A 12,297-nucleotide genomic window follows, 5' to 3' on the forward strand; every position below is an offset into this window, starting at 1 on the left:
TAGAAGTTACTGCAAAAAATATAGACTGAAAAAGGCATCTAGAAAATCCAGAAAGTATCATTTATCTGTCTTTTAAAATGTTTGTTAATTTAAAACAAACTAGCAAACAAGAAGCAATAATTTATGGTTGACAATATGTGAAGTTTTGTTAACATGTTTTTTGATAACTTTAGAGATGTTACAGTAAAAGTGAAAGAAAAATAAGTAATTTGAAGATATTTTTGGTAGGTTATTTTCTGTTCATATATAGATCATTCTAAGGGTAATACTGCAAATGTCATTTGTGAAGGCCTTGTTTTGTAACAGCAGATGACATGATAAGGATAAAGAACATAAAAAATGGGGGTTTTGTTTAAGTAAATGTTTTTGTGCACACAGGGATCATGTACAGACAATTCTGGATTAAGAGCCTCTGTTTTGTCTGTATGGCAATCTGTAGAAATTCAGTTTGGGAAATGGCACTGTGCTTACATCCAAACATTGCCTTCCACAATTTGTGCAGAGATTTATATCCTCTGCTTAGGAGCAGCAGCTTTCTTTGTTGCTTGTCTATTGGTACAATGTTTCCAAAATATTTTTTGTTGTTCATAGTAATTGCAAAATATTTTCACAGCTCTGCTCTTGCCATGTTTACATTCGTGAATTTGTTTTCTTGAAATCTGTGAGTGGTGGTAGACAGTACATATTGGCTGTGGTGCTTGAGAGAACATAAAGTATTTAGACCCTGAAGGAACAGACCCAATATTAATCTGAAGTCACATTTCACTTTGCAGTTTGCTTTCCAGCCTACATTCACTGCTCCTGTGCACTGCTGATATTCTGCCTGCTGGCACAGATTGCTGGACATAGTCCAGGGAAATAAAGCCTCCAAACAAGAAAGCAAGGTTTTAGCATTAGGATGATTTATTTTGAGGACCCTTTCATATGCTCTATCAAAAAGGAGGTAGGATTAGTTACTGAATAAGTTGTTTATGACTCTGCTGCATAATAAATGTCTTTCTCCTCTTACCTTACTTATGCCTCAGTGTAACCTGCTCATGTTATCACTGAGCAACATTTTTCAAAGATCTAAGTCTTTTCAAGCAGCCAGGCTCAAGCAGGAGAGAAGCAAACCCTTGCCAGAGGGAAGGAGATACTGAGAGCCAGGGATTACAGTCTCATAATCGAGTCATACCTCTGAGTGAGTCAACTCAATTTCTTTGGGATGTGGAGATAACAGAACTTCCCTGTGATGCTGTAAGGATTAGGTAGTTTTGGAGATACGAAATGCCATGAGAGCTGAGAAGTCAGGCTTTAGGTTATACCCCAGGAGGCCAGTGCAGGAGGATTCCCAGTGCTCTTAAGCATTTCTGGAGTGCAGTTCTTCCCTGGAGCCCAGTACCTATCCAGTTGCTTTCTTCCATACAAATGTTATCAGTAATGCAATCTGCCTATCTTTTTAGAAGCTTTAGAACACAAATAGCTTTTTCAGGCCTGAAAAACCATTTCAAGATTTATTTCATATTCCAAATGCAAAATGGCATGGGAGACTAGCATTGTTTTCTGACAGATTGTCAAGCCTGAGGCTAGTGTGCATGTCTGGCTGCACTGAATTCAAAATTGGTATTTTTTAGAGGAGGATGGCTGACTGAATTCCTGCTAGACTGGTTTCTTTTTAGAGATGTTCTGTTCTCCTGTGTTGTGATTCAGATTGTCTTTTCCTTCATAACAGGCGGTGACAAGTCCTTGGGGTGGCCTTAGCTAAGAATTCCAGGAAAGTCACGTAGATAACATGGCACATAAGAATTCACTGAAGCATGTTCAACTTTTCTCTACAGTTATGTTTCCACGTGTGCTGCTCTCAAATTTCAAATACCCATTTCTCCTTGTAAACTGTCAAGAAAGACAAGGCAGAGCAACCTGCTCTGAGCAAATTCAGTGCACAAGCTTCATTCCTGGGAAGTCTGAGGCCATGTAGATGATTTGAGCAGAGAGTGCTTTAGGATTGTGAGGGTTCTGAAAAAAGGGGCCCTTGCTTTTAGGTGCACCAAGCCCCTCCAAATGGTGGGAGGACATTGTAGCTGCCAAAGAGAATTCCGTTATGCCAAAGTTGGTGCAGAATTCTGTCAATAAGGACAGAACAAAGTTTTCTACCAAAGAATATATGTGTTTTGCTGTTACATCACATTTTGGTGTCTTCATTAAACTTTAGGTTATGTGATTGAAGTAACTTAATTTCTCTTATCATTATGATGGCATAGATTTTGTTTTTCAGTGTTTTATTAGAGGATTAGGAATACCATTCATGACAATTCTTTCACATTACCTTTTTCTTAATGCAATTACTAATACTCCATACTAATGTACTGGGCTGTGATTCAGTAGGCACTGGGCAGGGAGAGTGCTAAAAATGAGAAAGGCACTAGGTTAGCTGGGTTGTCATATCACTTTCCATAAGGATGCAGATGGTACCAGTGAAAAGTATTTCCTCTGCAGACTTTAGCATCTGAAGGCACACAGGTGTATCTTGGCAGCCAGTCCATTAGTCTTTAGCTACTTTGGTCATGCCTGATTTACAGTGCCAGTCCAGCAAATAACAGAGGAGAGGAGCTGAAGCAGTGTGGGCGAATGCACTATATTGAACACAGTCATCTGTGATGGCTTCTGAAAAGGCTCTAAGAGGTAGACCAGGCTAAAAAAACTTCAGGAGCCAAAATACTACATGAAACATTTGGGGCATGAATCCATGCTCTCTTGATTTCAGTAGCTGAAAAAAAGCTGAATCAATAATTTTCCTTTTCTTTATTTTTTTCCCCCCATCCTTCTCTTATATAACTGTCCCTATCTGCTCAATAGCTGACATAATACCTTTATTCCTCTTATTTTGTTTGCATTAAAAATTGCAGTGCCTGGGACATGACAACACATGCTTTTGACCTTGCAGTGCTGACCCTATCAGTAGAGTGTTTCATAACCTCTCCCACTGAAGAAGATAAGGTTGACTAAACTGGATCTGTCTTGAGCCATCGGGCATTTATCCACAATGCTAAAGCCAATTTCAATGAGGTCACTTTTTCACACAGTGAAACTATAATAGTTTTTGTCTCCTACTGTCTGATTTATTCTGCTGGCAAGGACTGCTGGTTTTCCTGAAACTGAGGAGGCAGGGTTTTTGTTTTTGTTTTTTTTTGTTTTTGTTTTTTTTTTTTCTCTAGACAGGAAAGCAATAATTATTTTTAAGAGCACAAGTTTTTATATATAATACTTTACCACACCTCAGTTGTGAAATTACTTCACAATTTTCCTTTTGATCTGCCTCCATTTTATGCTCCTGCAGGATTTGCATTGTGAACTGTACCCTATTGCCATACATACAATGCAAAGTATTTAAGTACTTTCCTACTTTATAGAGATAATTATAAGCTCTATTTCTTGAACAATCAAAGCAAGACAAATGCTTAAGTCTTCACATTTCAATTGTAATAAAGCAGATGTAAAATGAATTCCAAGGGATTAAACACCCTGGATGTACTTTGGATTGTCCCATTAAACACCTTCTCCCAGAGAGCATTGTAATTACCACATCTATTTGATAGTTTCTCATTAATTACACTGCCACTAATTCTTAGTATCCTATATATTCTCTTCTTCTCTTGAAGTTCTCAGAATGAACTGAAAGGTAAAGAATAAAAAATCGTGTGTATCCTTGAGGAGTTATTTGGGTCATGTACACACTAAGGTTAAAATGGGAGTGTAGCTACACACTGGTCTGGATGGGTTTGCCCAGGTGACATTGGGCTGGGGGAATTGTATGTCTGAGGAGAGTTTCTGCAGCCTCAGACAATGATGTGGCACTGTCTCTGTGCTGCATAAATCAGTCATGGATATTTAGCAATGAACTGGAGGATGAGGAATCAAAGCAGTGATTAGGCTTATGGGGGTGCTGTTCAAATACCTGCTTACAGACTGATGAAGATGTAGGCACCTAGAGGTGTAATTATTGCCCTTGAAGGTACGCTTGCAAATACATAGCTGAGCAAGAATGATCCATTATTGCATGTCAGATTAAAAAAATTAGAGTTTTTCCTTATCAAATAGTAATTGTATTTCTTAAAATGCTAGAATGTGGATACCTACTTAGACTTGGGACAGTCAGTCTCTTTTCAAGATAACCCCTTGCATCTTTTCATTATGGTCATCCACAGTCACACACACAAACTCATCCCAAGCAATCATCCCGTGTCAAGAGAACTACATTTCACAAACCTGTGAACCTTGGGTCAAGTATGCCCACAGGGTTAATATAAAATGAAAATATAGTTCCACTTTATTCATTGAATTGATGTAATGGAATAAAGTTGGGAAAAGAGAGAATTTTTTCTTGACCAACAGATACCAATAGAACAGACAAGATTTCAGACATGCTATCAAAGGTACAAAAGGATGCTATCAAATTTATTTCTTTTACATGATTACTATACTTTTCTAATTAAGATAGGGTTTTTAACATATTTCAAATGAATGAATTTAACTTTTGTCCTACAATAATCTTCTCACTTCCAGGAACCCATCGTTGGTCGATAAAGGAGGGAGATGTATTGGTGTCATGTGATAAAATGATGAATTTCTTGCTTGTGGTCAAACCTTTCCACAGATACCATCTCAATCTAGAGAAAAGGAATGATGCCATTAGTTCTGATATCAAGGTAGCTTCCTTGGCTGACTTCTAGCGTAAGTCATCATGACCTGTGGATTCATCGCTCCTCCTGAGCCTCCTCCTAGTGGAGGAGTCTCAAATGCAACCAGTAGCAAGTTAGCCTTTCCTCTGTCATTCACGAGGAATGGGTTTCTAAAACTGCCACAATAAAGGGACAATAAATCTTACTAAACCACAGAATGATGTGGAAAGTGTTGAAATACCTCACTGACAAGCATGGCATGGAACAGAGCAACCTTCAAAACACTGATGGTGAGGGTTGCAGTAATAATTGCAAAATGGCACAGATCTTCATTAGCTTTCAGTGGGGGAATTATTTTTCAGGATATTCTATTTCTGCTGTCATGTGTGGATTTCCACAGTTGTGTTGGTATGTGGTGCTGTAGTAGCATCTGTCTTTAGGGCACAAATGTTCCTAGATTTATAATGGCACTGGTTTAGAGTCATGGTAGAATTTTTCTTATGTTGCAGAAATGCATCTCAGTCTTTCATCACTGTGTTATAACTTCCTCTAGGGTAGTGTTTCTAGCATTGCAATTTTAAACTATAGCTCTTTCTTACTAAGAGATACCTCCAAGCAGGGGTTCCCACTATTTTAAGCACTATGTTATGCCTCCAGAGGAGAATTCCTGAACCAAGCCATAAACTTATCCCTTTTTTTTCCTTCTTTTTTTTCCAAAATAAGAGATACTTCCAGAGTTACTCTGACAGTATTCTTACATAATATAGCTACCAGCACAAGCTTCCCATCTTGCTCTTTAGAGAAGTACTTATATCAAAGAACAGACACAACTGATAAGATCAGCAGCAACATATGACAAATGTGTATAAAAATTAATGCATCCATCTGTTTTCCCTCCTCTCAGACGTTTAATACCCACGTGAATTTCTCCCTCTTGCCTTTCCGAGGGGCTTCATTGCCATAAATTCTTACTGTATTAATTACTTCTGTCCACTTGATGATGGCGTTACAGGGGGGAATCATGCAAATAAATAGCCAGTCAAGATAGAGCAGAGTTAGTACATAAACCAGATAAATGAGTAGTGAATATGTCTTCAGTCATAGCAAGCAGTAGTTTTGGACTAGCACATCTTGCCATTTTTCCTTGTAGTGTTTGGTGTTCCAGCACTTGGGCAGGCCTGACCAATATGACAGCAAAGCAAGATTTGTGAATGGGATAACAAGTAATTACACTGCATAAATTCAGCAGCAATAATCCTCTCTTTGTTTCAATGTATGAAATGCTGTCTGGGATCTAATGTATCTAAGAACACAACCATCAAGACAGATGTTAATACAGAACAAACACTGGTAACTGTGGAGTACAAATCTGGCATTGGTGTTGAGATTTACTGTGCTTGTTTTTTAATTTTAGTGAACAAATGGCTTTTAACTCGAATCCGTTTCTGAATTTTAGCAAAACTGTCTGTAGACTGGATTTTTCAGGGCATGTGAACATGATGTATTTCCAGGCTTAATGACTTCTAAGCCCCAGAAAACCCTAATGTTCTGCATTTATCAGGGTGAACTGAATGCTGGCCTGCTTTTATTCCTATTTAACTGCTATTGTCAGATATGCTTGACAGAGTCGGGCATTGAAATAAGGCTGGATTAAAAAACCCAGGATTTTAAAAATAATAATCAGATACAATTTTTGTAGTTTTCTGGGTTCAGTTAGTTCAGTTCTTTCAGAGGAGATCTATTAGGACAGCTTAGATTGACCAGTACATTAACAAATCTCTTTCTGAATAAGTCAGGCTGTGCTTGGAGAAGGCTCTTTCAGCCCTGCCTGCAGATTGTGGTGCTGCAGCCACATTTGTGGATTTGTTTATAAACCAGGTTATGGTCAATCAGCCACTGCTGACACCCAGAGCACTGATGTCACAATGCAGAGCTCTGCTAGAACTGGCTGCATCACACCTGCTTTTTCGCAATAAATACATATATATATACAGCCAGAGAGGTATCTGAGACAGTGTAGGGTGAAGGAGTTGATGAGGTGCAGAAGTCTTTCTGCTTTACAGATTGCATTAGTCCTACAGCTATCAGTTCTTTTCCAAGGAAGATTCTTTTTCTAAATAATTCTCTTCTTGGACAAGAAGGGTTAAATTATCAGGATGGTGTACAGGAAATTAGGCATGTGACATCTGCTAAAAAATAACAGGAGCAGTGTGCTTAATTTGCAGTGGAAATTTGCCATGTGGTTCAAGAGAGTTCAGTTTTTGAATCTGAAGTTAAATAAAGTGAAGTTTTCCAACTGATGTGGGCAAGTTAGAACCAGGGAGCATGGATTCTCAAAACTGCCTGGAAATTTGCTGTCATCATTATTTGCCTTGCAGTTGCTTTCTTCAAAAAATGACGATGTTTTCCAGAAGCATGTTAGAGTACAGCTGGTCAGTGAACCCAGAACTACCCTACTTCTGATGAGGAAGAAAAGGATGCAGCAGGGCACAAGGTAAGGCACGTGTTGGAGCAATTGCTTCGAAGCATTTTCCATCACAGGCAGGGTGAGAAAGAAAGGGGCCCATAAGACCAAAGATCAGGTACAGCTTCTCTTTATCTAATTCATGCTACAGCTGGCACTACACCAGGGCTGTAAAATGATGCTATCAGCTCCACTGATATTAACTTGAATCCATTTTATGATGCTGTCTCAAGAGTTTCACTTCTCCTCCTATGGAAGGTTCCTGCCCCTTCCATTAGAACCTGGCCACAAAACCAGTCTATGAGGCATGGCCAGCAGGGATGGAGGTCAAGGGTTTTAGGGTTTCAGCCTCATCTCTACGGAGTTTCGCAAGTGAGCTTGCACATGAGTTATCAGGTAACCCCACTGTCAGTAATGTTTTACTCAGGGATGGTTTGAATTTATTGTGTACAGAGAATATGTGTACATATGCTATACAAAATGTTGGTATAGAATATACTACAGATGTGGACTTAAAAAATCGGAGAAAAATCACCATAAGTGGTTGTTGGTTTTGTTTTTATTCATTACCTGAGCAGATATTTTTTTGAGAAGAGAAGGGGCCATCTGCTAGAAAAAGAATTCCTGAATTTTAGAATGTCTCAATGCTCAGAAAAATCTGAACTTTTTCATCTGAGTGTATCTTAGGTATATCTAAACCCAAGCAGCTAAAAACCCTGGACAACTACTTCCAGGGAAAAAATTATATTCCTCATAAAATAAAAACTACTCTGGTAAATGCGACCAGTATAAGCAAACACTATATGTATATAGAGGCACAAAGTTAAAAAAACAGCTATTACCTGATTTAATTTCCCAGGTTTTATTCGTTTACTTCTGGTCTTCAGTTTGAGGGTATTTGTTGCTGGAAATGCATAGATTTTTCTATTTCCCTTACGCTTCATCAATTTCCCTTGATTTTTGGTCTAATTATCTACTAGATTACACTTTATAGCTATATTGATATTGAGTATTTAAAAAGATGAGTTTACCCACTCTGGTCTGTAAATTTGGATTGGTTTCTCTGGACCATGTACCAGCAGCACCTATTAGTTAGAGGATATTCATGTCTTTGCTAGTTACAGTAGGAACAGGATGAGCAGCCTCTTTCCCACTATACTTTATATCAGATCAAAAGCTTGCCTGCAGCAGCAGCAATTTGATAATGGTCTTCATGAAACTACTACAGAACTCATTACTCTGGGCAAATTGCTTTGTATGATATAATGTACTGGGCTGGAGTCTAAGGGGACATGAACCCCAAACAGTGCTTAATACAGACCATAAAATATTTAGAGCCTGATACATTAGTTTTAAAATGCTTACAAAGGTTACATTTTATCCAAAAAGAGAGGAAAAAAAATGCTGTTTCCATTAAGTCAGTGATTTAATAGAGTTTTCAGTACAATGCATTTACTCCATGATAATCAATTACCTCCAGCAAATTAAAATATAAATTAGGTTGTCTTGGAGAAAAGGAAGCTCTAAATCAGTTCATTCTGGCTGCACGTAAATACAGATTTTATAGTTATGGTTTCCTAATGTCAAAACCAACACATCATGACAGAAAGATATTTTTAGCCACTGTGATTCTTAATGCATCAACTGTATTGATTGCATTTTTGTCAAAATTGGGATTATCAAAATATACATAACCTTTAAAATGTTCCTGAATTTCTCCATTAGATACATCAGGTATGCATGAATGGTTTGAGCAGCAAGCATTGTATTTCTACTCAGCAAAATTCTCAGAAAAGCTCAGGAGGTTTTTTTTGGCTTTCCTTGGCTTTCCTTTTCCTAGTGGCCAAACATACTGAATTGGAAATTTCATTTCTATTCAGAACTAGAGATAGTAACTATATTCAAATTAAATACTGCAACTGATAAATGAGCTACTAATACCATGGTACATCATCCTAATTAATACTGCATCATACTGGGTAATATCAAAATACATGGGGGAGAAAAAGGGTGATTTTTACTGAAAGCTGTATGGGTACTGCTGGATTCCCCAATATCTCAGCTGTATTTTTGTATAGTTCCTCTATAATCCGTGACAGTTAAGAGGAAACATGCTGGAAATACTTCAAGGGGACATAATTACATATCACTGTAGTGGTTGGTTTGTTACTCCCCTTGTCTCATTGGTTTGTAGGGTCAGAAGCAAACCTGTCTGGATGGAGGTATTTGTGGTCACAGGGCTTTGCACTGCCTCTTAGCTCTAGGTGAGATTATGAACCCTATATAACTTTGCTGCACTTGTAGTTTTTAGCAGTCTTTCATCACTTTTATCTGAAAAATGCTAGAAATTCATGTGAGGTATGATACAGGGCTGAGAACAGAGAGGTCATTAAATCCTGATGACTGTCTAAGCAAATTAAAAGTATCTGCTGTGTGGGCAAACCAGCTTGTGGAGGAAAGATCTGATACCCTCCAGGGGGAAGTGCAAGGTTCAGGTGCAGTTGCTGCATCATCTGTCAGTTCTCCCCAAGTAACAGACAAAGGTGTTTGGAAACTCCAGGGGTTTATTGTACAACACCATGACCACACATGCCTGGAAAGGTTAACTGAAGTCTTCAGACTGCTGATGGTTGGAGAAGCATGCTCAAATTCAGTAATGCCTTGGGGACAGTCTGGTCCTCGCAGTGAAAGCCTCGGGCTGTGCATGTCCCGTTCTGGGGGAGCCAGAATTGTGCACAGTGCTGCAGAATGCCAAAATCCCTACGGATGGCTTTGGGAGCAGCAGCACGTGCCCTGCCTTGGGTCCAGGGACAGCCAAGTTGTTCCTGTGTCACAGCAAAGCAGGACAGTAAATGTTCTCTCCTGGCTTTCCTTTGCTGTCCGTGTGAGCCTCATATTCTGGGCTTTGTGTGAGATTTTAGCCTTACATCCACAGCACAATTTAATTGCTTTTATGATTGATTTTGTAGGATGGTTCTCCTCCCATCTTGTGCTTGGCTACAATAGGAAGAAGATACGTTTTAAAATACCTCTTTGAAATGTATGGCCATTTTTAAAAAGGACTTCTCTTTTTTAACTGTGCTGTGTGGCTTTGTGTTTTTGAAGATGATAAATTATGGCTAGGAGTGAAAAAAATCAATTTGGCAGATTTGTTAATGTAACAAAGATCCCTTGTATTCTACAGGAAGAATTGATTCTTTGAATCAGAGCTAGATATATTAAGCTTGCAATCTTGAGGGTTGTAAACTCTTGTGTTATTTTTTATGTATGAATGTTTTTTGGGAGTTTCTTAGATCATAAATAAAATCAAGATCATGCAGCAGGAGGCAAAGGTTTTTCTTATGAAAAATACTTTCTTTCTGACATCCAATACAGCACAGCTGAGTGAGTCTTGAAAAGAAATTCAAACATAAAAGCTTCACCATGAACCAGAGCTGCTTTTTGAGTAATTCTGTGATAGCTTGATTCCATATCAGATGAACTGGAGATTGTGTCAGTGTAATTCAAAAAGAATTGTGAGTTTGGTTTTATGAGTTGTAGTTCTATGGTCTCCATTCTAGTTTTTCTGGGGTATTAACCAGCTGATACAGGACACAATTTTAGATCTTTATTCTACCTGACATTAAAATGTTATTTTTAGATTTAAATTAAAGGTCTCAACAACACTACACAAAGCCATATTTTTAATACAGCAATAATTAACTTCGACGTCAGGAGGCACTAAATTATTGTGAACATTTATTTAGAGTTCACAAAATTATGCAATCCTCCAAGAGCTTTCCACTAAAAAGTTTTTTCCCCATACAAAAAAGTTTTGGTTTTTTTTCTAGTAAATTCTGGGAACTTGAATGCTGTAAACAGAGCTTCTCAGAGGAAACTAGGCTAAGTTGGTCCCCAAATCCAGAGACGTTCCTCTTGAGCATTCCTGAGCAGTGAACGAAGGAGATGTACTTCTGGACTTCAGTCCCGAATTTGGTTTGTCTTCTGTGTGGGGGTCTTAGCAGATCAGAATCTGAGAGATGAGACTTGGTAATGAAGGCAAGAGTAACAAATACATACATGGCATTGAGAGATATATTTCCGTATTATAGGCAGAGGTAGTTGTTAGATCTTCATAAGTAAAAGCATCTTATATATGTATATTAAATTCAGTATTTAAATACTACCTGGAGGCTCATGGCACCTGCCAGTCCACACAGGAGAAAACATCTTCTATACTATCAGTGGGAATTTGTGAGTGACAAATGTTGATATCAGACCTTTGTGCTCTGTCTGTGCCTAAATATATTGTACAAGAGCTCCTTGGCTTTGGTCACGGCCTTTGAAAGTGCTGGGGGAATTGTGAGGGTGCTGCCACACCCTGCTGTGCCCCCTAGGGTGGGGGAAGGGGGTCCAGTCACAGGGCAGGGAAGCAGCAGCTGGAGCCAATTCCCCAATCACCAGATTGGGATTGGCAGCACCTGTGGGACCAGAGGGTTTAAAGGGAAGGGGCTGTGCTGGGTGAGCAGTCTGGGCTGAGACCTGTTCAGGAAAAACTGTAAGTAATTTTACAGTTGCTGTTTGATGTCTTGCTGAAGTAGAGCACTGTTCTGAGAAGAGTGATGTGTTTGGGGTGGGGTGGTCCTCCTCTGTCCTAAAGAGGAGCTGAGGCTGAGCCTGCTGGGGCTGTTGATTTGCCGGCTCCTGGCAGGGGACTCACTGGGTCCCATCTGGTGTCACTTCATGGCACACACCTGCTGAATCTCCCCAAACGGAGTGTGAACAGTCAGAGGAGCAGAGCTCTCACTGCTGGTCTGGTGCTCGGTACCCACGTGAGAAAGTAAGTGGTGATTTCTGTTCTAAAAAACTGCTGTCCTCTTGAGACAGCAACTGAAAGGTCAACGTCATATGGGCAGAAACATTTCTGTTGTGAAAGATGTTTTTATGTCTTGTGTGCTGGTGAGCCACAAGGTGAGCAGTGCTGTGGGAAAGCAGCACAGGCAGAACTACGGACAGAGAAGCATTTCATGTCATGGAGGCGCAGGGCATGGCTGTCTAGAGGAGAGATGCTATGGAATGCAACTTCCTGTTTGCAACTTTAAAACTTCATCTGCCCCTGTTTTCCGTGATCTAATTAGGCACTACCAGTGACAGAAGGTGTGTACCCAGCGTGGCTGGGCACTCTGGGTGCTGAAA

Source organism: Corvus moneduloides, chromosome 12, assembly GCF_009650955.1.
Source record: "Corvus moneduloides isolate bCorMon1 chromosome 12, bCorMon1.pri, whole genome shotgun sequence".
NCBI lineage: Eukaryota > Metazoa > Chordata > Aves > Passeriformes > Corvidae > Corvus > Corvus moneduloides.